The following is a 20,378-nucleotide window of genomic DNA, read 5'->3' on the forward strand; positions in this document are numbered from 1 at the left end:
TTCACCACAGGTTAAATCGAGTATCAATGAACCAGCTAGCAAAAAGATGAAACATTGGCTCCAAAGCTTAAGATGGCTCAGTTTTTTAGATTTTTACTTTCTGTTTTAAAAACTCTTCTGTGGGCGCCTGGGTGGCTCAGTCGGTTGAGCGTCCGACTTCGGCCCATGTTATGATCTCGCGGTCCATGGGTTCGAGCCCCGCATTGGGCTCTGTGCTGACAGCTCGGAGCCCGGAGCCTGTTTCAGATTCTGTCTCCCTCTCTCTCTGACCCTCCCCTGTTCATGCTCTGTCTCTCTCTGTCTCAAAAATAAATAACCATTAAAAAAAATTAAAAAAATAAAAATAAAAACTCTTCTGTTGTTTCTCCTGACTTAATCTCTACTTCCAGACAAGCATATAGCGTCTTTAGCTGCTCTGGTAGATTTATGGATTTTTGAATTTGGAGGTTATTAGAAGATTGTGTCCCTCTGTTCTTGGTGCAAACTACCAGTCAGGAAATAATGCGGGCATTAGAATCATCTTCTTTTCCTTTTAGAATGTCCTTTTCATTGTCCAAGCTTTCTGTGGCTTTTCTATTTCAATCTGTATTGCCCAGACTGCTAATGGGATAGGCTCCTAACTGGTGTCCTTGACTTGTTCTTTCCTTGCCAGCCTAACCCATACATAATATTTATTCATTCACTTAGCAAACATGTTTCATGTATCTGACAGTTTCCACCAACTCTAGTGGGTGCTGGACATGTGCCTAACTCGCTCAAATACCTCCCTCAGATTCGCATCTCTATTAATGTAAATATCAAGCCCCTTAACCTAGAGTTCAAAATCCCTGGGTAAAACTGTTTCAACCTGCTTTTTGATTCTCTCTGTCTCACGACCTACATCAGCTCTCCACGTTAGCTGGGCTGATCTCCTCCTTAGCTTTGCAGATGTCCTTCCCCCTTCCAGGAATGCTCTCTTGTCTCTATTTTATTTATTCCAACCTAGGGTTCAGTGCTGAGCCCAGATGTTAATTCCCCTGTGGAATATTCAGACTGTGCCTCCTTGGGACCCTTGTCACTTAATATCTGAAGCCATATAATTCAAATGGCTGTGTAGCTTTTCAAGCATCCAGGAAGACAGTAAGACTTCAAGGTGGTTGAATGAAAACGTAGAAACATCTTGACTCATTTGTTCTTGCATCATCCACAGGACCTCATATCACAGTGTCCTGCTCAACAAACACTTGTCTGTTTGTTGTTTGAGCCATGTAACAAAACATAAAAACTGGAACTAATGCACTGTTAGAATTATGCCAGTAGCCGATTGCTTCCCTCTCTTTTTTAGGGATGACTTCAGATGCCAACTTGGTTCAGATCCTTCCTTATCTATGGTGTCCTCTCCAACCTGGCTACCATCATTCCTTCATCCCTCTTCAAAGTCCTCTTGCTATGGAAATACAGGGTCACAGGGGCTAGTAGCATTAGGTAGTTTCTACTGTTTAAAAGAAAAAAAGCTAATGCTTTGCCTAGGTATCTAGATCTGACTTACAATTCTGACTGTAAGCTGAGCAACCCTGGAAAAGCTGTCTTGCCTCTCTGAGTCTCGGGTTTCTCTTCTGTAAGATAGAATACATAAAACCTCTTGCAGGGGCAATTGGAAAAAATAAATATGATAATATACATATATAGCACTCATTGCACTGCTCAATTCATACTAAATGCTTATTTAATCATTGATGTGATTGATATTCACCATAGATGCTAGAGTAGTCCACATCCTCTTTGCAGGAACCATTGGATTTATAAGGATGCATATCAATCCCATGTGTGGTAGGCTCTCATAGATTTCATTTTGGGAGCTGGCCATATCCAGCCTTCCCTGCTGGTATAGGATCTCTTCTGTTTTGTAGTCATTTTTTTAAATGTTTATTTATTTTTGAGAGACAGACAGAGCATGAGCAGGGGAGGGGCGGAGAGAGAAGGAGACATAGAATCCGAAGCAGGCTGCAGGCTCCGGGCTGCCAGCACAAAGCCCAACATGGGGCTCGAACCCATGAACTGTGAGATCATGACCTGAGCTGAAGTGGGACACTCAACCAAGTGAGCCACCCACGTGCCCCTCTTTTTTTTTTTTTTTTTTTGTAGTCTTGTTGGAGAGTAGTGGCCTCTACCTACCACAGACGTCAGACAGCTTAGACTCAGCCCTCATCCCTAGGCTACCAGAGCTGAGCAAATGTCTTAGCTTGGCCAGTTGGATGTTTCTGCAACCTGGCTTCTCAGGCTTGGGATCCTGGTGGTATGACTTCTGCTTTTGGGATTTTGAAGTCTGAGTGTATGTCCAAAGCTGAACGGTCACTTAGAATTCATTCACAACAATGAAGGCAGCTTTGATGGTGTGTTCGGCTGTGTTCTTCCTTCTTCTTATGATATCGCTGTTGAGTTTCCTCCTCCTTAATCATCCAGACCACTGAGGTTCTTGTATTCTAAGGTCCTGTTGCTGTGAGCCTCATAAGCTTCCAGGAAGTCACTATCTGACCACCGCCTCCCCCCAACATCTCCAGTTTTTCTCCATACATAATATGAAACCGAGAACTGAGAATGACATTCTGTGCATCTCACGTACTTCTTTCAGTGACCAAGACTCCACAGTGCACTAGGCTGATCTTCAGTCCCACCCCCATGGTGGCTGAGTAGGCTCTTCTGCCCCCCTCATCCTTGTCGCTTGGTTTCTACTGTTTACTTTCTGAACCCTGAAAACAGAAAGAAGGTTGAGCTGCCCTCTAGCTAAGCCACTGGCATTCACATCACCCCCGCTTCTGCCTTTGCAGAGCGGCACCGCTCACCTTGAATTGTTACCATGTTTCAATCCTTTACTCCTGCCTAGGAAGGGTGGCTCAGCCAATGAAACTCTGCACCTTTTCTTTCAACATCAGAACTTGTTTTCAGGAGACATCGGTTCTCATCCCACCTTGGCTGCTGATTCTCTTTATGTAACCCAGTTTAGCTCTTCATCCTTCAGTCTTCTTTCCTCTAAACTAGGCTAGGTAGCAGCTGGAGGGGCAGTCTGGGGCAGAAATAAAATGATTGTCATGCTGGCATCTTTGTAAAGCAAGACTGATGTGGTGATGATCACCACGTAGTGCTATGAATATTTTTCACAATAACAGTGATAATAAAATCAATGGTGAGAATGTTAGGAAGGACTGGGTGGCTTTGTGGGGTTTGGTTATTAATGGCTGAGGACTGCATTGATTGGCAGTGGTGGGGCGGGGGGATGGTTAGGGGCTGGGGCCAAGCTACCATTTTTCTTAATCACGTAGTGACCTCTTCTGGGGAACAAAAGAGGCAAGCAGGGCCTCAGCATTGGGGGACCCCTTACACATCTGCTCTGAGGCAAGCAATGATAGCACAGATGGTCCCAGGGGAGAAACTCTCAGGGTAGATGTTTGCCCTGGGCAACCAAATGGAAAACAAAAACAAATGAACTGAAACTGAAAATCATTTGCTCAGGAGCCCTCCCTGAGAGAGATATCATAGAGCTGGTCAAACTTTGGGGACCCATTCCATGCCTTGTGGTGAGGCCGTGGTCAGGCAAGATGTCCACAACCAGGAATGTAAGATCAGCCTTGAGGGAGAATGGCTCGAAACAGGTCCAGATGGGAAATGTACTTTTGTGTATTCCTAAGTGGAAGAGAAAAGAAAGACTATCTCAGATATACAAAGCTAGGTTCAGATTGAGGTCTAGTAGAGGAAGTGGCTTTTGCTCAATGGTTCTTTTTTGGAGGCAGGAGAGGGGCAAGCCTTGCCAATTGGACTGAGAGTAAGACAAACCAGAAGAATGTTTGTTTGCTTGTTTGTTTTCTCCAACAAATGTCACCATATTCATCTGTTACTTCAGACTCTTGGAAGGAGAAAGAAGAACCTCCAGTAAGCCTTCTTGGTGACTCTAGCTACTACTGCAGTCCCCTTCTCTGGGTGCCTGCAGGACTTAAGCTGGGCTAGATGGCGGAGCATTTGATCAGACCTGGTCTGTGTTGGGCTGTCCTGTGCTACACATTCCCAAGAACGCAGCCTTGTCCATGGCTTCCACATAAACTCATGGGTAGCAAGGTGCAGGTTGACGGGAATCCTGTTGTCCAACCTCTTGTTGGATGGAGTCAGAAGAACTGGACTTGGAGAGAGGAAGGGTCTTACCCTAAGTCCAGGGACAGAAGGACGAGGCTCAGATTAGAATGGGGTCCTCCAACCAGTTAACAGTCATGCCCCCCACTTCCCTCCAGCCCCCCCTGCATACTAATTGACTAGCTTTATTATTAATGCTTGTGTACTAGGTTGACTAATAGTATGGTAGCTACAATTTGTTAAGTGACTACCGCATGCGAGTCTCTGTCCATTCATTTATTTAGCAAAGATTTGTTGACTATAATGTGCTAGACACTGGAGATAAGGGTAGTGAGGAAACAGTTAAAAGCTCTGCCATTGCCAGTGATCTCATCTACAAAGATAAAATGAAAACTGCAATCACCAAAGCCCAGGGATCGGATGCTGTAAGAGGCCACCATGATAGGGTGGAGCTTTTAGTCAAGGGAGAGCTTCTATAAGGAGGTGGCCACTGTATTCATACAGTTGCTGGGGCCTCACATCCCTGGGCTATCCTTACCTCCTCTGATTTTCTTACACCCTGCATCCTCCACCAGCAAATCTGATTGGCTCTGCATCTGAAATATGTCTCACCAGTTGGTGCCATCCCTCTTTGTCCACACACCCCCAGTCTCTTGGGTGCATTGCTGGGACATGATCTCCATGCTTCCACTCTTGCCTCCTCACGATCAAATATGTTCAGACAATTTGGGGTCATAACTTTGTCCAGGTCTCATACAGGAGAACTTCTCAGAGGCTTTCATTTATGAAAATGCATATCAATATGCTGAATCTCCAAGAATAGAATAGAGTAGACAGCATATTGCAAACATATTTGGCCACAGCATGTTTTCTTATGGAGTATTTCACACAACTGCCGTCCCATAGAGTGCACTCTGGATAACCCAGAAAATGTCTGTGAAAAGATATCATATAAAATTATTATCCCACATGATGACCCAATGGGGGACAGAGACACTCACAACAGTTTTGTTGAACTGGGAGTCAGGTTGAGTAAGTTTTAGCTGCAGTTAGCTACTTTTGAGCTCTGTGGCCTTGGGCAACTTATTTAATCATTCTGAGCCTGGTTTCCTCATCTGCAAAATGCAGATAATAATTCCCGTCCTGTCAACTTTGCCAGGACGTTTGGGAGAATCCAATGAGATGATGGACGCTAGAGAAGGGGCATCCCTTTGCCCCGCAAAACCGAAGCACACCCAAACCCAGTGCCGTTACTGTGCTACCAGGGAGGCCTGGACAAACGTTAGTATTTCTGGTTACACCATCTCTGCATTTAGTCATGATCAAAGAGCAATAAATTAACATTTGGCTTATTTACTTGAGCAACTGAGAGTAAAAACCCAGGGAGTTGCTGGCCATGGCTAGAAATCAAACAAAACAAAGAATTAATTGGAACTAAGGCTGTACAGAATGCCAGTCCATGCCATGCACAGGAACAGGAAAGAAAAGCCAGGTGCCTGGACAGAGGATGTAAAGAGCAGGGATTGTGTGAAAAGTCTCGGGAGGTAAGAGAACTTCTAGAGAGAAGCTATGAGACTGTAGCTTAAAGATTGATTATCATCTCCACTAATGGTGTTGACACTGTGCCCTACACCGAGTCACTGAATGGCACTGGGGTGGTAACTCAGTGAGGGTCAGTGGGGCAGTGTGGCAACTCCTAACTGGCAAAGCTCTGAGTCTTTGTAAGGTGCCCATTCAGAGTACCTGGTTCAGACCAGGTCCGCAAGCTCTGCTGATGTCTCCTTCCGGACCCAAACGCTGCTAGATTCTCTTTTCTCTGGGGCTTCGGGCTATGACCGACCAGGTGAACTTGGGCTAAGGACACTGAACTTCCAGCCGAATTCACACTCAACAAATACAACTTGTGTTTCTGGGCCAAGCCTCTGTTGGTGATGATGACAAAGATGATGATAGTATTAATAATGGTCATAAAAAATAGAACATCCAGGGGCGCCTGGGTGGCTCAGTCGGTTAAGCGTCCGACTTCAGCTCAGGTCACCATCTCGCGGTCCGTGAGTTCGAGCCCCGCGTCGGGCTCTGGGCTGATGGCTCAGAGCCTGGAGCCTGCTTCCGATTCTGTGTCTCCCTCTCTCTCTGCCCCTCCCCCGTTCATGCTCTGTCTCTGTCTCAAAAATAAATAAAAACGTTAAAAAAATTAAAAAAAAAATAGAACATCCATATGGAAGCTTAGAAAGTCACTCATATCCAACCCCCTCAAGGGGGTTGGATAAATAAATAAATGGCCGGTGTTCTTTCATTTTGTTATGTGCCCACTTATCAGGAAGTTTAAATCCAAAGTACTTTCTCCACCTACCCCCAAACCTTAAGATTGAGGCAACAGTGCCCCAGGCAAGAACTCAATCGAATGAAAAAGGTTTCTGTTTGCACAAAGTTGTTTACCAGGATTACTAAGCAAACAGGAGAAATGGAACAAAATGATAAAAACAATCTTTGGTGCTTTCCTGTGGGATTTTCTGAGGTCTTTCAAAGCATGTCCAGTGACTGGTGAAATTGACTTCTTGGAGGAAAGAGAAGAGGAAGGAAAGTGAACACATTATCATGAATCTTGTCTCCTGTGGGTTTTATGGCTGTAGCTGACCGTGGCTGCTCCCAGCCTTTGCTGAACATTAGTTTTTTGGTGTGACCTGTGTGGTTGGGTACATAGGCCAGTGGTGTTCCCTGGAAACATGGGTAGGCTGAGGCCAGGGAAAGCTGATAGAGTGGAGTGTCCTGGCCTTTCTCAGAAATGAGGGTTCTCTAAGTAAGAGTCCAGATGGTTGTACAACCAGGGGGGTTATCAGCAGTGGCACCTGAATTGCCTGGAGCAGGAAGGGACACAAATATTTAGGTAGCTGCTGGGTTTCTCACAACTAGGAGAATCTCAGCTTATGAAACAAACTGGCAGCTCATTATTGTCCCCACTGAACAGATGAGGAAACTGAGTCTCAGAGATTACATTGAACCTGTTTAAGCTTACCCAGCCCCAACCCGGGAGAGCCTGGATCCAAATTCAGACCATCTGATGCCATGTCCTGAGCTTTTTCCCTACAGTGAGGATCTGAGAAGCCTGACCTTTTCCACGCCACCCGCCTGCGATTCAGTGTGTTTGGCTTGTTGTCATTATCTAATTACTGGTTTGCTCTGAAGCTTGCCTTTATTTCTGGGCAGCTCCTGGGATAGAGACACATTCAGTAGTGACACTAGATGTCGTTTCTTGGGGTTGAAGAGTGACTCAGAGTGAGAAGATGGGTTCAATGACCCAAGGGGCCTTAGAACCCCTTGAATTTTGACAACTCACAAACAGAGCACTTATGAAGTGTCAGGCAGAAGGCTGAAGGCCCTCAGCAGGAGCTCGCCCTTCCTTGCAATAATCTTAGGAAGTACACATCATTGTCATATCCATTTACAGATGAAAAGACTGAGGCTTACCGAGATTGACTTGTCGAAGCTTGCATAGCCAGAAAGCAGAAGAGCTGGGAATTAACTTGAGGTAGTCTGAGCACTTACTCCTGACTCTGAAAATACTTGTCGAATATTAAGTTGTTCTCAAAGAGGTCCTCTGACCAGCATTGACATCAACCAGCAATGTGTTAGGGATACTGAATCAGAAACTCTGGAGGTGGGGCCCGGCCCTCCGGGGTCGTAGCAGCCTTCCATGTATCCTGATATACACTCCCATCTGAGAACCCCGTGACTATGCTGAACTGCTGTGCTCTAAGGGAGAAAGGACTCAGAGTACTGTAGGTGCCAGGTGAACGTAGACTTGGGAAGATGGCTTTCCAGGATGGGCTGTTGTTTTGGATTGTGGACCACACCTGAGGGAATAGAGCCAAGGCAAAAATCTCTCCAGAGAGGGGATTTGATGGGAAGAGAAGGGGGGATGGGGTGACCTCACAGCTACCTTCCAAGAATACAGTGTGTTTGTAGGACACGTGTCATTGATCCACTAAGGATCACTGAAGTCAAGTGACTTGGCCAAGGCCCTGGAACTAGTGACAAGTGATGGAGTCAAAGTCAAGCCCCTGATTCCTTACAGGGCATTCTACCACTGTGTCTCCCCAGAGCATGGTGAGTCATAGACGTTTCAGTAACTCCCTCTGGATCATGAGAAGCTCTTCTCAGTAATGGTCACAACCTTCTGACCAGATAATCTGGAGTGAGGGAAGAATAAAAAGGACAGCAGGGCTGGTGGTTCCAGGAGGGAGGAAATATGAAGGGAGGGATTCAGAGAAGGGCAGAGAGGAGACAGGGAGACATCATGTTCTGGGAACCCAGAACTATCTCCTCATCTTGGCCATCATTGTCACCATTTACTGGTCTGTAAATACTCTAAAGTGGTACCACACAAAACAGGGTAGCACAGCTGAACTTGACTTTGATTCCTGGCTTTGCCGGTGACCCTACACAGTTTATTTAACCTCTCAGAGATTGGATCCTCATCTACAAAACGAGAATCCTCAGAATTCTGGCCTCACAGGATTTGAGGGAAATTCTAAGGGAGTTAATGTATGTAAAACCCTTAGCAGATTGCCTGGCTCATAATAGGTGCTCAATAAATGTGCACCAGAGTTGGGAGTGTGGAAATAATTCCCCATTAATTTGCTTCCCAGGGATGGTGGTTAATGTCAGGAAGATATGCAAGTCTGGGCCAGAGCTGAATTCTTTTTTTTTTTTTTTAATGTTTATTTGAGAGAGAGAGAGAGTGTGTGAGCAGGGGAGGGGCAGGGAGGGAAGGAGACACAGAATCGGAAGCAGGCTCCAGGCTCCAAGCTGTCAGCACAGACCTGATGTGGGGCTCGAACTCACCAACCATGAGATCACGACCTGAGCTGAAGCTGGACGCCCAACCAACTGAGCCACCCAAGCGCCCCTAGAGCTGAATTGTTTGAGAGGACATGGGGGGGTGGGGCTGAGGCTGCTACCAATGGATCACCTTATCTCTTTTTCCAGTACGTAGTGGATGATGAAATAAGAACATCTCTTTGAAAGTTCCCAAGTCATTCCCCTGTCCCGGGACTCCCACCCCTCAATGCAGCCCTGACCCCACTCAGAATGGCCCTCAGGCCCTCTCCTTTCTCTTTCCCTTCCCTCCCTCCCTTGCTCTGGTTCCCTGGACATTGCCATGCAGACTTGCATCCCAGTTTTCAGCGGCAGCTCACTTCTGTCCATAAGAACGCCCACAGCCTACACCAGAACAACGGGGTGAGGGTGAAAGCTGTGGTGGGTCCCGAGAGGCGAGGCAGCGTGCTGGCATCCAGGCCATCTCTAGCATTGAGAGAAGGAGGTTGTACTCTATATAATCTCTCGCTCTACCTCTGCCCATGTGACCAAGATGCTTGAGCTCATTCATAAAATAATAGGAAAAGCTAACATTTGTTTGAGCAGTTCACTATATGCCAGGCATCAGTCTCAGTGTTTTATGTGTATTTACTCAAATAATGCTCAACATAACCCTCAAGTAGAACTACTGTTATAATCCCCATTTACAAATGAGAAAATGCAGACACGGAGGGGTTGAGTAACTTGTCCCGGGTCACGCAGCTGGCAAGCAGGATTTAAATGCAAGCATTCTAATGACAGAATTTTCCCTGTTAACCACTATGTGATGCTGCTTCTCCAAAGGGGACAGCAGGCATTCATGACAACAGAAAAGAGGTCTTATTTCTACATATATTTTGTTGAAATTGTATGAATATGAGTGTTATTATTAACTTGGTTCTTAGAGAAGTGCGTATGGCAAAGGTAGTTTACAAGGATTTTCAAGGGGTCGGAGTTGCTTTGGGATCAACTTTATTCCTGTGGCATAAAGGCCAAGTGAGGTCTGGAAAGAAACACCCTGGGAGTTGTGATCTTGTCAACACACCCCCACCCCCACACCTCTGCTATCAGCAGAATATGAAAATGCCCATCTCAATATGCCTGGAAGGGAACAGAAGTCACCCAAATGGAACATGCAGAAGGTGGGGTGTGTGTTAAGGCCAGGAAGGGGTTGCCCCCTTACAGAGCGCACGGAGAGATTTGAGCCAATGCCTTCATGTTCGCTTTGGGTATTTCTCAACATCAGCTAGTGGAGCCAATTCTGATACTGCCATCTTCCACACTCCACCCCAATACACGCTTGTGTCTAGCCGAATGTCTGCTGGACATCTGTCCCTGCAAAAGAGAAGCTCCCTTAAGAACCTAGCGCACAGACTCAGTGTTTTATATTGCCGTAATTTCACGTGTAAAAGAATCACTAGAGACTGTATCGATCAGTTTTGCTGCGTAACAAAGAACCCTGCCTCCAGATCTCGGTGGCTTATAAAAATGAAGATTTATTTTCCATTTACGTCGCAAGATGCCCACAGCTCAGCAGTAGTTGTGCTTCAGGCTGTGAAGCACAGCCTGACTAAGGGTCAGTTCCATTGGTCTTCTTGGTCTGTGATTGCACAGGAAGGAGCAGCCCCTACGCGCCGTGTGCTGTTCCGACAGAAGGCAGGAATGCAAGAGACCGACTTTTTAGGTATGTGGTCACCTTACACGTTTGCAGCCATGTGGCCCATAGTCCACAGGCCAGAGCCATTCAGTGAGCCGAATCTGACAGTAGAGTAGGAAAATCGACTGGCCCTGTGTGGCAAGGATGTGGAAGCATAATCCTTTTACAGAAGACTGGTCTGTAATCCAAATTATCACAGGGATTTTTTTTAAGCATGCAATTCAAGGGCCCTTCCTCAGCTATTTTAATTCAGTAGGTCAGGGTAAGTAATAACACCAGGAATAATAATAATGAAGATAATAATAGTAATAATAATAAAGATGGGACACCTGGGTGGCTCAGTCGGTTGAGACTCTGCCTCTTGATTTTGACTCAGGTCATGATCTCATGGTTCACGGGTTCGAGCCCTGTGTTGGGTACGGTGCTGACAGCCCAGAGTCTTTTTGGGATTTTCTCTCTCCCTCTTTCTCTGCCCCTCTCCAATTCACACACACACATGTGTTCTCTTTCTCTCTCTCAAAATAATTAAATAAACTTAAAAAATAATAAGGATAATGACTGATATTGTTTGCCTTTTATGAGTTTTATGAGCCAAAAACTGTGTTAAGTGTACATGTATGATGTTCTTCAATCCTTATGATCTCCCTTTTATAGGTAAAAAAGAGAAGCTCAGACATGTTCAGAAACTTCCCCAGGTTACACAGCTAGTAAATGGTGGAGCAAGGGCATGGACCTGTGGAGTATAACTCCTGAGCACCCCAAAGTCTTCTTCTGCTTCCCAAATATGCCAATTCTCTCCTGCCTCAGGGCCTTTGCACTTCCTTTCTCCTCAGCTTGAATGAAGTTTTCTCCCATTCATTCACTCATTTCTCAAGTTTCAGTAGAAACATCACTTCCTCAAAGAAGATGCCTGATGGACTCTCTTTGTGGGTCTCCTGGATTTTGTCAGCCTTATATGACCTTCTGTGCTGCGGCAACTCGCTTGATGGGGAGCCCAATCTCCTGTGCATCCTCTAGCCTCCTAACACCTCAGGCTGTCTCAGCTCCCCTCAGGGAAAACAGGAGATGGGAAGGGGCCAGCAGATAAATCTCTCTGTTCCTTCTCCCGGATGGGCTCTCTAAGACACGGTTGTCCCAGATGGCTCATCCATCTGAGCCATCAGCTCTATTTTCTTGCAAGGCTGGTGCCAGCTCTGTAAAACACCACCTTGCACGTGCTTTCCCTCGTTCCTTCACTTCCTCTTGTCCTTTTCTCTTGCTGCCCTAGACTGCCTCGCCCAAGAAAGCATTAGCAAGTGAGATTTACTGCTGGGTTTGCTCTCTTGGGAGCCCAACCTAAGGGACCCCTTCCCATCTAAACTTGACCACCCGTTTTTCTCCCTCCAGTACCCTAATCTTGTGTCTCACAGTGTTTTCTAGCACAACTACTCATCATATCTAATATATGTGGTTATGTGGTTATCTGTTTAACAACAACCTCTCTCCCTCCACGGTAAGCTCCATGAGACAAAGATTGCACAGTGTTGATTGCCATTGTGTTGCTTGTACTTAGTGGATGGCCTGCCCATAGCAGCTGCATAAATAATATCCAGAAATGAGTGTGCATGCCTGGGTTTGAATCCTTGTTCTGACTCTGTTACTTTGGCGAGTTACTAAAAATTCCTCAGCTTCGTTTTCCTTCTTTTTGTGGAAAAATGGGACGAGGTACCTACTTCAGATGTTCTGAGAACCAACGCTGGTGGTAAATGTAGATGTTCAATAACTGATAATAATTGCTGATATTATTAGGCAAGGCCAGCCCCCAGCAATCTTTTCCTGTAAGGGCCCAGATCGTAAATATTTTAGGCTTTGTGGAAGAGATGATCCCTGCCACCAATTCAACTCTGTTATTGTGTGAAAACAACCATAGATGATATATAAACAAATGGGTGTGTCTGTGTTCTAATAAAACTTTATTTACAAAAACAGGTGACAGGCCATATTTTGTCCCTCAGGTTGTAGTTTGCTGACCCCTATACTATACAGTCTGAGCAGTGTCAATGTAAAGGCTTGTGCTAAGTCATATCAACCGACTGCAAATATTTCTGAACTTTCTAGGCAAGGCTTCTCCCTTGATTTGTTCTCCGTGTTAAAGATAAGCAATAGTTTCCTGGCAGTGACAGTGTACTTTCAGGGAAACCTTATTCTCAGAGTCTGTATTTGTTTATAATACCTCTCCAACAGGTGTGAGCGGTAAGAGACCTACCATATATTTTCTCTCTGACTCTTTGTTTCCTGGTAATGGTGCACCTTCTCCACGTACACGAAGCTAGTCTGCGGTGAGAAAAATCAGCATTTGGAAGACCGGAACTTCGCTTGTCTCCTAAGAAGAACCTTACTTTTATGGTAAATGTTTTTAAAATATGTTGTTTCCTGCAAGAGATATGAGAGATAGTCTTTTTTTTTTTTTAATTTGGTCAAACCTTGAGAGAAGAGCAGATCTAGCCATCATCTATCTATCTCTATCTATATTGACCCCAATATATCTATATCGATATCAATATCAACATCAATATCGATATTGATATCGATGTAGCTATATATCTAATGGGGTCAAGAGAATAAGACAAGTGTGCTTTAGAGAAAACAGTAGATTTTTTAAGCTTTGCTATGTATCAGGTATGTGAGAGGGGGCCAAGACACCACAGCTGATGGTTCATCAGGAACCACCCACAGGAGAATTGAGGTGCTATTAATAGGAGGAGAGGGAATTACAGATCGGAGCTGGGTGGGGCGGATATGAAGTGGCTGCCATATCTTACCCCTGTGAGCATCAGCGTGCCTCTCTTGTGCTGATGAAAAAAGATGTTGTAAAGGGCACCTTGCCCATTGCCTGGTACAAAATAGAGCTGGACTAAATCTCTCTTTTTTTGTAATTATTAATAAAACAAGACACTCCACAAATCCTACCAAGGGTTAAGCCTACTTGAACTGATCACATGTTTGTTGGATTCTGATGCATATCACCTTGATGTGACATTGCAGACCCACGTTCCGCACATCTTTGTGTTCTCCCATCCTTGGAGTTTCGGTGATGACTCTCCTCATGGTTGCAATGTGGCTGCCTCTGCTCTAAGCATCATGTCTTTTCAGGACATCTTTTCATGCAGGATGAAAGAAAGCAGGTGGCAAAAAGGGCCTCCTCCTTTACTTCCTTTGTGCTGGGGAAGGAAATCTTCTCCAGAAGGCCCCTTGCAAACTTCTCTTTATGTGCCATTGGCCAGAAATGTGTCACTCATCTGACCCTAAACTAATTGCTCCCAAAGGGGGTGTGATAACCATGATTGTCTGAGAAGAACCATGATTCATCTACTGTGGCTGGAACTAGGAAAGAAGTGGCATGCTCACGGGCAGGGAGAGTCTGCCATATCTTTTTTGTCATTTCCTTCTCACGTCTATTTAGTTGACCAGTTCCTAACTCAGTGCCTGACCTAAAATAGGCACTCAGTATGGTTTTGTTGGGGGATGAGTAAGTAATACGTGAAGAAATAATGACTAGAATGTCCTCTCCTTGCCTTTTCCCCTATTTATTCTTTTTGTTTTCCTTATTTCTCCGAGTCTGAGAGAAGCAGTCCTGGAACTATTCTTGTCCATGCGGACGACTCTTCCTAAACTTAGTAGCACGGTAAAAGATGAATATGGTTCATCACACCATCCATTTTCCGCCTTTGGTATGCGTTGGTCAGTGTGGTCAAGGAGAGAACAGGGTAGGGGAGGCTGGTGGTGTAATCAAGGACTGACTGCTCAGCTATGACCAAGCCTGTCCTCAGCAAGACAGGGAACCATCAAAGTCCGATTCCCTTCATTCCTTTCTCTGGGCAATTTCCTATGGGTGTTCAAACTTTTCTATTAGAGTGTCAGTAAAATGACAGCGAGCTGTGGAAAATATCCAAGAGAAATGGTGTGGAATGCAGCAAGCATCTTGGAAGCATTTGTTATCAAGTATGTAATGAGATAATTATAAACCTCTTTCCACTTAGCTCACAGCCCAAAAGGTCTAATGCACACCCTTCCTATCACTTTTTAAATCTAGTTTGAATGAAGCACTGGGAAATATTTCTTTAAAGAGTGATCATTCTGTATTATTCATGATTTCAGTCTTGTTTCACACCATTATTGGACCAAGGTGGGGACTTTGTGCTCAATTCTGGCATATCTCTGGAAAGGAGAGAGGATGACGAGTGGTTCTTCATTCTGGGCGGCATCTGATCTCTATCACTTATTAGCTATGACATACTGGGCAAGTTGCTTAATAGATCCAAGCCTCAATTTTCTCATCTACAAAATGGGATAATAATTGAGGGTGGTTCTGGCACAGACACTGCACAAAGAAAGGGGTGCAATAAATGCTATCTGTCACATGCTATCGTCATCAGTTTGCCACTGAAATGACGTGCACGTTTTACAAAGACGGCTATAGTTGTCATCTTTGAAAACAAGACTATGCCGTTCGGGAAAACCCAAAGTCAGTCCATCCAACAACAGCCAGCCAATTGTTGTGATGCACTGTTTGTATTCTTGGCATGGTGCCAGGTGCTGCGATTAGAATGTGTGAGGTGTGGGGGGGGGCGCTTCATGTTGCTGAGAATGACTCTGACCAGTCAGTTACAGTCAGTTAAGGGTGGTTAAAAAATGCCCATCGAATTTGATGCTTATTTTGCGGAAATGAAGGTCTTTGGGTTGAATCATGTCACCCAAAAGGGTCACTTCATATTGAATTGATTCTTAATGGGTTCTGTCTTGCAGTTGGGTGTGAAACCAGGAGCATGTGCTGTGGCAGCATTGAGAAGAGGGATGTCAGGCTTCTCTAGACCTGTCCACCCACAAAGCCATTGTCACTTCAGGCAAGCCTCCTCACCATTCCGGGCCTCCTGCTCTCTAACACGAGCATTTAAATACCCACCCACAGCATTTAGATGGTTATTGCAAGTAAAAGATGAAACGATTTCATTGTAATTATTATTATGGTTACTTACTATGGTCTCAGAGGAGAGTTCTTTAAGATGCTGGAACTCTCTTGGGTCCAGGAGCATGAGGACGATTGTTCTTCTATGACCAGTTCTTTCCAACTCTCCACATAAATCCAAACCAAATGCAAAAGGATATATTTAAAAACATTTCTTACTTGACCACCGGGAGCTCTGAATGGACTAGTATAGAAGTTTGGGTCCTCTGAGAAGTACACACTAAGACAGGGTTAGATGCCCGAGAGGGTCATTGGAGGAAACACCTGTGAAGAGAAAGAGGGAGGAAGTAGGGGGAGGCAGGGAGAGACTTTAGACCCTGATGTGGGTCTCACACCTGTGAAAGGAGAGGAGGAAGGAAGGAGACCAGGAAGAAAGAGTCTGAAACTGAAGTACATTTCTAAGATCCAGTGTTTGGACAGAGACCAAATTGCCTATGAGAGCAGTTCCATGCCCCAGAGAAATGAGCCTGGGCTTATACCCTCGTCATGCTTAGTCATTGGCAGGAAGCAGCCTGTGGGAGGTGTGACCTTGGCATAAACACAGTGGCGGAGCCAGCACTGGGACATTCAGTCAACTATGTTTCCCATCTCAGGAGACGTGAGCAGTACATTTTCATGGCTACCCAGCAAACTGTGAGACATTTCTTCCTTGAGAACACATCGTAAGGACTTTGAAAAACAAACCAGAACATTTGTGATAGTATAGATTTTGCACCCCAAATCAATGTTCCATTCCCTTCTTTGACTTTCACTTCCCCCTCTGTTTCAGCTAGACCAATCATGTTGAAAACCCCACCCAGGTTTGTAGAGTTCCTCATTTGACAATAAAAAAAAATGTATGTGACTGAGTCACATGCGCTTCCTTTGTTTTATCTTTTCAATGAGTTGTTTTCATTTCTTGGGTTTTCTTTGATTTCATGTTTTTCCTATCTTTACCCACTCACCATCGCCTGTTCATACTGTATTGCTGATGCCTGATGTGGTATTTGTGGAATAAATGGACCAATAAATTAGTGAACGGGCTATAAGAGTCAAACCTTCTTCATGTCTGTGAGCTCCTTGGTGTCAGGGTCTTTATCTTAGGGTGATGACATATAATGGAAAGACCACAGGTTTTGTTCTATGATTAGACAAAAATCAGCTGTGTGATCTTGGGCAAATTGCACCACCTATGTGAGCCCAGGTTTCTTTTTTTGACCAATCAAGCCAATAATAGTATCTATCTCGTTGAAATGTAAATGACAGAGTGATAATAAATGTAAAGTTCTGGGCACAGTGTCCAGCACATTGGAGATGCTGAACAAATGACAGGTAATGAACGAATGGGCCTGAGGAATGTGTAACACATAATGTAATACATAATACATAACTCATTAGACTTTGCTCCTTTCCCCACCCTCCTGAAAGTCCCCTGTCCATATCTAGTCACAAAGGATCCAGGCGAGAACAGGTAGATGGATAAAGGATTGGAACATAGCAGCAAACAGGCCAGTGTTGAGTACTTACTGTGTGTGCAGCTACTGGGCTAATCACTGTGAGACAAGTGGAGATGACTGAGGTATACTCCACGTCCTCAAAGAGGTGGCATTTCAACATGGCATTAGGTGTTTGAAGGTATTGATGGATGGACACCTGGGGTGCAAGACAGCATCATTATAGGATGAATAGGAATAGTGTTTTGGAAAATGTTGAGCAGACTGGGATGTGGGGAAACAGACGGAAAGACGTAGCTCGAAAGTTAGTTGAGAGGGGAATCCAACATGGCAGAGAAGTAGGGGGACCCCAAGTTCCCTCGTCCCTCAAACACAGTAGCATTGAGGCCAGAGGACTTGGAATTCCAAGAGTCCGGACTTCAGAGTGACAGAGACGTCTTCAGGAGCCCATGGGGACAACTTGGTGGGCCAATAGGTGCGTGATTGGGAACTGGGAGAGAGAAAACGGGCATAGGCACCACCCGTAGGAAGGGGAGGGATTCCCTTCTGCAGACAGAGGGAAGAGAAAGAGAGGTTGTGCAAGTGTAGGACTGTATTTGGACAAGTGAAAAACCACAGACTGGGGGGTCAGGAAAAAAACAAAACGGAGAAAGAGCCAATCTCTAACTGCAGGCTTTCTCCCGACTGGGGCCCCAGCTGCCCTGTGTGTGCACCTGCGGAGGAGGGGAGCCAGCCCCGGGCTCAGTACCTAGCTCAGAGGTGCAGTCCGCAGTGGGAGAAAGCGATCCCCTCCCTGGAGTGCTGTGGGAAGAAGGTATATATCCGTTCAAAGGACAAAAGACCCTGCCTGCGCCCGCCAGCCAGAAGGCCATTTATCTGTGGGGTGGAACGGCACTTCCCAGGAACTGGGTGGGATGCGGGGAGCGGGACCCTTTAAGACATCTGGGTCTGAATCCCAGATGAGGAGCCCCAGGAAGAGTGCAGGAGACTAAGGAGGGGGGGGGGGGAAAAACCCTGGCCTCTGGAGCCTGCGGCACTGTGAGGACAGCCTGAACAGAGTGGTTTGGGACACATGGTCCTGGGAGGAGAGACTGGGGTCTTGACATTTTTCTCCCCATCACCAGCAAGGTGGGGCTTCAGGGAACAACAGCGGGGGCACGGTGGAGGGGGACCCCCTCCCCGCGCCTGGGAACTATGCATCTACCTGAGATCGACACTGACCAATCAGACACACCCAGCGGGTTTGCATTTTCTAATTTAATTCTTGGACAATTCCTATTATACATATATGTACATATATATACCTTTTTCCCCCCTTCCCTTCTCTAGTCTGGTTATTCTGGTTGCGGGGCGTTGTTTTGTTGGTTTGTTTAAGCAAACATATTTAATCTATTCTCTTTACACCTGTTCTATATCTCCTTCTTTATTTTCCTCTCTCCCTTTCTCTCTCTTTCTCTCTCTCTCTGTATTAAGATATATAGTTTCAATGTCTGGTCAGTTTTCTTTTCTTTTCTTTTTCCCCGTCCCTGTCATTTCTCTCTTTGTATGGGATAAGGCCTCTTGCCCACCACCACCACCCCCATTTTTTTTTCATTCTTTTTTTTCTTTTTAATTTTTTTTCCAGGGCTCCTTTGATGAACATATCAAAGCGCACCTGGTGGAGGGTCCAAAACATCACTACAAGCACGGAGATAAAGGAACCAGAGTCACAACAGCAGAGAGCACGGAACACACTCCGAAAACCACCTCCTGAGGGGCCGAGCCCTAGGCAGTGCGTGACCCCTCTTTAATATAGTAGTGCTCGCAGGTACAGGACACATAACAAGCTTTTAAAACACATAAGGGACAGAAAACTAGCCAAAATGATGACACGGAAGAATTCTCCTCAAAAGAAATTCCGGGAAGAAACGACAGCTAAAGAATGGCTCAAAACAGATATAAACAATGCATCTGAACAAGAATTTAGAGTAACCGTCACAGAAAGTTAGTTGGGATCAAACCCATGAGGACTCTGAATGTCCAGCCAAGGAAACTGGATTTGATTCTGTAGCTACTGGTATGTCAATAAAGGCTCTTGGAGAGATAAGTGGAATGACCCAGCTAGCAACTGGAAGGACGAAGTGAGAGTGAACACCTGAAAATGGCACGTCCAAATAACCCCAAAGCAGTGAGTCCCCATCTATGGGCTGGTTCACACACCTTTGTCAATTGCTTATTTGTCAATAAATAATGTCTTTATTTTCATTTTCAACCAATGCAGGGAATCTCTAATAATGAACCACTGGTCCCTGGCATCATTTTCACATAGGAGGATGAAGGTTTTAATCCCTGTTGTAAGTGAGTTGACCTCAGTAGAGGGTACAGAAATCACCCTTGTTTACCAAGTCACATTTTTTCAATCAGCCCGCATTTTCAGAGCTCGTTACAAGTCAGGCACTGCGCTGAGGGCCAGGGTGTAAGGGCGAAGGCACCTGCCTGTTCTCGGCAGTCTTCTCATTTGTTGGGAGAGGGACACAGGCACGCACGTGACTGTGAGCCAAGAATGGAACTGACGGTAAGTGACATGGAAATCTGGTAAGGAAAACAGAGAAATAGAGGCTGGGGTAGAGGAGAAGTTCTTCTTAGAGGCAATGGGGCTTCAACTTGAAATTCATTCAGGGGGTTTCGAGGGGAAGCCCAGAATATTAGGAAGACAGTGTTATATAGAGTATGAGCGTGAACCTTCTGGAGTCTGACTGTCTGGGCAGTGCAGATCCTGAACCCACTTCCTAGCTGTGTGACAGTCAACTAGAACAAGTCATTCTTGGTGCTCCAGTCTCCTCACCTGTAAAATGGCAAAACAGGGGGGAACACTCATAGGGCTGTTAAAAACGTAGAGCAGAGGTCAGCAGAGTTTTCCTGTAAAGGACCAGATAGCAACTATGTGAGGGTTTGTCGGCCATATGGTCTCCGTTGCAGCTACTGCACTCTGTGGGCAGATTTGTGTCTCTCCAAAACTCATGTGTTGAGACCCTGCCCACCCCCACCACCATGTGATGGCATTTGGAATTGAGGTCATTGGAAGGCAATTAAGTTTAGAGGAGGTCGTGCGGGTGGAGCCCCTACAATGGGATTAGTGTCCCTAAAGGAAGAGAGAGAGACTAGATCTATCTCTGCTCTTTACCTTTTGGGGACACAATGAATAGACAGCTGTCTGTGAGACAGGAAGAGGGTTCTCACTAGACAGTGGATCTGGCAGCACCTTGATCTTGAACTTCTGGGCTCCAGAATTGTAAGAAATATATATATATATTTTTGTTTGAGCCACCTGGTCTACGGTATGTTG

At 45.4% G+C, this 20,378-nt stretch overlaps 3 long non-coding RNA genes across 4 annotated transcripts in view; 2 read left to right on the forward strand and 1 right to left on the reverse strand.

Moving 5' to 3' along the window:
* Positions 1-12,989, forward strand: part of LOC124507811 (uncharacterized) — a 68,143-nt gene extending 55,154 nt beyond the window's left edge. For both annotated transcript variants that reach the window (XR_006961136.1, XR_006961137.1), the window contains exon 2: positions 12,839-12,989. This is a non-coding gene — a long non-coding RNA (uncharacterized LOC124507811). The remainder of the gene's footprint in view (positions 1-12,838) is intronic.
* On the reverse strand, positions 9,914-16,089 carry LOC124507808 (uncharacterized). Its single transcript, XR_006961132.1, has 3 exons — positions 15,631-16,089; positions 12,861-13,027; positions 9,914-10,293 (listed from the first exon to the last, which is right to left on the reverse strand). It is a non-coding gene; the product is annotated as an uncharacterized LOC124507808 (long non-coding RNA).
* Positions 16,090-17,803: 1,714 nt separating this feature from the next.
* LOC124507810 (uncharacterized) lies at positions 17,804-19,304 on the forward strand. The gene is made up of 2 exons (XR_006961134.1): positions 17,804-17,867; positions 18,678-19,304. It is a non-coding gene; the product is annotated as an uncharacterized LOC124507810 (long non-coding RNA).
* Positions 19,305-20,378: the final 1,074 nt, after the last annotated feature.

Source organism: Lynx rufus, unplaced genomic scaffold (assembly GCF_022079265.1).
Source record: "Lynx rufus isolate CCGP_SWC_20201006 ecotype Redwood Valley unplaced genomic scaffold, mLynRuf1.p SCAF_12, whole genome shotgun sequence".
In the NCBI taxonomy this organism is placed as follows: domain Eukaryota; kingdom Metazoa; phylum Chordata; class Mammalia; order Carnivora; family Felidae; genus Lynx; species Lynx rufus.